We start from the raw sequence: 5621 nt of genomic DNA on the forward strand, positions 1-5621 counted from the left end.
CCCCCCCCCAGCTGTATCCATAGGAATAGAGTCGTCAGCTCTTCTTTTGCTGCTGCCACAGACACAGTGCAAATTGAGCCCAAAATCAGGAACATATACTCAGGACTCTGAGGAACAAAGGAAAGATGAGCAAAAAATGAATGTGTATCCCACACATACATCTTGAAGAAAACCATTACAGCCAATTGATCTTGTTTTCTTTGCCCATTCTTACTATGGGCAACTCCCAATACCTACCCCAAGCATCTCCATGTGGATGCATGCAATGTGGCAATCTCCATGTGATGCATGCAACCAGTGACCACAGGGGAGAAAAAAAATACCGAATGCTGTATCAACCTTTATAGTCTCAGAAACAGCTCTGAAGGTATGGATGAAGCTCAGGGCAGCAGCAAACAGGTGTCTAGAAGACATCTGTCTCTCATTCTTGAAGTTCTTTGCATCAATCTTGAGTTATCCAAGATGGCACAGGATGAAACCCCTTCTTGGTTAAACTGCAAGGAGAGATGTGGTAAGTCACAGGGAGAGCAAGGAGGGAGCAGACCCAGAAGCTGTCCCCAACACTGAAGACTTCACCTGCCAGACTCCAGCTCTTCCTTGTTACCTCCTCTGTTCTGCGTCTATAATGTTCCTTTCCCCCACTCCTGCGAACAATTTTTTCTTAAGTGGGCCTGTCTTGATTTTAGTATTCTCCCTTTGTCCCACCGCTATTGCCAGTCACCACAGGAGCCACATGCGCTCCCAGGGTAAAACCACCTCTTCCACACTCACTCCACCTGCCTCCTAGACGGTTGCACCAGTGTCCCTACCATGCTCTTTAGCTTTCACAATCAAGTATTTTCTAACCATGAATTTCTAGTCCAAATCCTGGATTTTCTAGTGCTCTGTGCAGGTTTAATTGAGAGGAAATTTCTTTACTGATTTACTTCTAAGCACAGCTGAGGGCTACAAAAATCTTCCAGACAGACAAAGATGATGCAGACTACATTCTCAAGGGGCTCAAGCCATGGGAACTTTTAGGTTTTTCTTCTAACAATCAATCCAAAGCACAGAGCTCAAAACACATGCCAGATGTTGACAGAAATGTTTGTTCATCTTAAAGATACATACCGATGACAGAGATTAATCTAAGAAAGAGCCCAAATGATGACAGGATGTCATTGTGTTCTTCATCTTTCATAAAATACATCAGCTGTCATATATGATACAAGCTTGAATTCTTTTAAATGTACATAAGTATGTCTTTTAATCAGATGTTCTGGCTCAGGAATCTGTAAGCCATTCAGTTACAGTAAAAAGAGGGTGAGAAGGAAGAATGGTACATTACAACACACCTAGGAAACAGAATTTGGCCCCTTCTTTTACTAGGTAAAGATGTAGGTTCCTATCAAGTTGTTTCAAAAGTCTCATAACTATAAGAGGTTGTCCTTGGTTGATACTAAAATCATATCAATAATCACACGACAGCTTCTCATGCGAAAAAAATATCATTTTCTTGCCAGAATATCCCACTGGTCAGAAAAATTCTATTTTACCGGAGTGGATGGGAGCAGGAGGAGAAGAAAGGGAGGGAAGAAGAGCCAGAAATCAAACAAATGGCTGTTCTCTAGACAGCAGCTCCCACTCCAGCTTAGCAGAGTCACAGAATGGTTGAGGTTAGTAGGGACCTCTGGAAGTCATCTGGTCCAACCCCCTGCTCAAGCAGGGCCACCTCGAGCTGGTTGCCCAGGACCATGTCCAAACAATTTTTAAGTATCTCCAAGGAGGAAGACTCCACAACCTCCCTGGGCAACGCGTGCCAGTGCTCAGTCATCCTCCCCATTATGAAAAAAAAAAAAAAAAAAAAAAAAAAAAAATAGTGTTTGCTGATGTTGCCTCTCTCCAGTATGTCCATGTGTCTCATACTGGGGAGCCCCAAACTGGACATAGTACTCCAGGTGTGGCCTTACCAGTGGTGAGCAGAGGGGAAGGATCACCTCCTTGACCTGCTGGCAACAGTCCTCCTAGCACAGCCCAGGACACCGTTTGCCTTCATTTGCCCCAAGGGCACGTCCTTGGCTCATGTTCAACTTGATGTTCACCAGGACCCCCAGATCCTTTTCTGCAAAGCTGCTTTCCATATGGGTGGGCTCCAGCATACACTCGCACACAGGGTTGTTCCTCCCCAGGTGCAGGACTTTGCGCTTCTCCTTGTTGAACTGCATGAGGTTCCTGTCAGACCGTTTCTCCTATCCTGGTCCCTCTGGACAGCAGCACGACCCTCTGGCTAAAAATACCACTCCTCCCAGGGTTGTGTCACACACGGACTTGCTGCGCCCCATCATCTAGATCATTAACGCAGGTGAGCCAGAGCTTGTGGCTGCTGGCTAAGGAAGCAGAAAGTGCCGAGACCCACAATGAGGAGTGAGAGACATGGAAGCTGAACCCGTGAAGGACAGGATGGTGCACGTATGCAATGAAGGAAAAGGAAAGATCCTTTCTCATGAGAACAAGGGGATTTGTTTTTCAACACATATGCACGTACTTTTTAATATAGCATTTATATGTAGTACATTTTGACAAATCTGATTTATTAATAAGCCTTTTCTTGTAACTGGCACTGATTAGAAAGAGGTTATGCTTTCTTTGCCATTCATCTATCACACCAAAGAATATATATAGTCAAGTACTCTGAAATTGTTATTAGCCTTCATGACTTCACTTTTCTGGGTAAAGATCCCATTGCATGAGATATTGTTAGGATACAGAATTCAGTAAAACTTGTACACCTAATATTTGCTTCCTGTATTTAGTTGGAACAGATACTTATACTGAGGATTTGTTTGCAAGTGCAAGAGTTCCCTAAGAGACCTATCTGAAATGTCATCGGCACACAGATAAAACATACACATGACAAAGATGGACTTTAATTTTTAGTTGTCACATACCAAAATGTCTCCACTGAAAACTTATTGGAATTCAAGCTCTGAAACAGACCCAGTAATGCTCCATGACAGAGTCATTTTCCTCCTTGTGACTAATGGAAATTTTACCCTAATTACAGCTTAGTAGGATTAAGCACAAATAAATCACTATTAGCTCTTCCAAACATTGCCTATCTTGTGTGAATTTAAAAGATACTGTATTTTCCCATCCAGAGTCCTGACTTGATCGCTTATTGTCACACCCAAAGACCATAAATTCAAGTTTATCCTGATGGATAAAACAAGAATTAACATCTTGATGACTATACCAAACTAGCTCTAAACACCGCATAGTTTTCCAAGCTAATTACTGAAACTCTCTGGGAGACCCCAGAAGGAAAGCAAACAAGTCCTCACGTCAGTCTTCAGGATCTTCTTGCAGAAGGAAAGATTTGATGGAAGGTAGAACAACTTTTCCCAAGTTCTATCAATGAGTCAACAGTATCTGTGTTGCTGCTTTGGCTGAGGGCGATGAAAGATTCAATAAAGTCCCTTTGAAATGCAGAGATAGAGCAAACCTCGTGAGAAAATGAATTATAGGACAACCAGATGGAGATTTGTATAACACAACTGAGGAGCCAAGGAAGAACTTGTACACGCCGTGCCCAAAGCTGACTCTGTGGGAGCTCTATTTTACAGTGCAAAAGTTACATCATCTTAGTTGTACGGCAAACATGCTTCTCGGGGTATTGTGGGATATGCTGTTCGTGAGATACTGCAGACTTGAGGACACTCACTGTAAGGGTGTAGACATTAAATGACATCCATGGCCAACACAAAAAAGCATTAAATAATAACATTTTTCATCAGAGCATTTCAAGTTGAATTAGACCACTCTATGGCCAGAAGTGACTTTATAAACACACTAAATAGACCAATTCAGCATCTGTTCACATCCAGCATCCTATTTAACCCAGAAACATAACTGTGCATTGCAGAATCAGTGCTGAAAAAGATGATAATTAAAAACGGACTCCCCTAAACAAATGCATAAGCACTTCACATTTTTTTTTCTGTCTACTTCTGAGCTCTGAACTGTTGCCCTTCTGGACAGCCTTCTCCACACAGCAATCTCCAACATACAGGAGGAAACGCGTGGGGTGGTACGCTATGGTTACTGTATTGCAAAATCCCACTTGCCACTGTAATACCTGGAACAAATTGGTCACAGACACTTACTTTCCAAAACTGAAAGTGCACAGAAAACATTTCCAAACAAAAACATAATCTTAAATTTTTGTAGCACATCTGATAGTTGAAAAGAAGTAATTGCTTCCTCTTTCAGATGTAAACCACCTTGACCAGCATGTGCTTTTGTAACTGTGGGGATGAGACAAAGTCCCAGGTCACTTTTGATGGGCACCACACCAAAGGCAATGAGTGAAGTCCCCCAGTCTGCCAAAGGCTGCTGTTAGCAAGTCACAACCAAGTCATACTAACACAACTGGGAGCATCACAGGTGGGCTGACACAGGGGCAGCGCTGAATCTTGGCCCTCTGTGAGCGGCTGTTTCATCTCTGTTCATACAGTCTCCACTCTGAGCTGTTTCAGCCTTCATTTTGCCAGTATCCACTAGGTATTTTTGATGATCCGAGGGTTGGAGCCCCTCTCCTATGAGGAGATGCTGAGAAAGTTGGGGCTGTTCAGCCTGGGGAAGCGAAGACTCCAGGGAGATCTTATTGTGGCCTTCCAGTACCTAAAGGGGGCCTAGAGGAGAGCTGGGGAGGGACTTTTTACTGGGGCATGGAGTGACAGGATGAGGGGGAATGGCTATAAACTGGAAGAGGGCAGGGTTAGATTAAACATTAGGAAGAAGTTTTTCACTTTGAGGGTGGTGAGGCACTGGCGCAGGTTGCCCGGAGAAGTTGTTGAGGCCCCATCCCTGGAGATGTTCAAGACCAGGCCTGGACGTGGCCTTGGGCAACCTGGTCTAGTCGGAGGTGTCCCTGCCCAGGGCAGGGGGGTTGTAACTCGATGATCTTCAAGGTCCTTTCCAACCTAAACCATTCTATGATTCTATTTTTCAATGGTGTCATTAGCTCTCGTCAATGCACAAAGAACAGGAACATACACAACAGACCCATAACGCTTTTCCTCACTCGTGGTAGCTCCTTAAGCTTGTAAAACGGAAGCGAAATCTTGTGGCTCCTCACCCAAGTTAGTTACCTAACCAGCTACAGGATCTGCTGTAATATCCCAGTACCCGTAACATGCTTAGTGCCACTCTTGAACACAACAGTGTCAACAGCTGCTCCAGATTAGAGATCCCAAGATGTTCTGCTGATCACTGATCTAACATGCTTTAACAATGCTTCTAATTTCTTCAGACCCAGCAATATACCAAGGATCCTGAAGTCAGCAGGAGCCTGCAGCTCTGTTGTTATCTATTATCTATTTCCAGTACATTGAACAACAGTGAGAGAAGTTTTATACCTAGGGAAGATTTGGTGGAATTTTCTTCCCCTTCCCCAGCAAATTAGCATGATGTGGGGGTCAAGACACCCAAATGGCAGTCTGGCAAGCTGGGCTAGGTTAGGCTTTTCTGGTCTAGGTTAGGTTTTTCTGGTCCTTCAGAATCAACACAGGTATTTTCTGCATCTTCCACAGTTACATTTGAAGGAGCTAAGAAAAGGGATATGAAAATTTGTGCGTTCCCCC

The sequence above is a fragment of the Charadrius vociferus genome, unplaced genomic scaffold, assembly GCF_000708025.1.
Source record: "Charadrius vociferus isolate BGI_N301 unplaced genomic scaffold, ASM70802v2 scaffold409, whole genome shotgun sequence".
NCBI lineage: Eukaryota > Metazoa > Chordata > Aves > Charadriiformes > Charadriidae > Charadrius > Charadrius vociferus.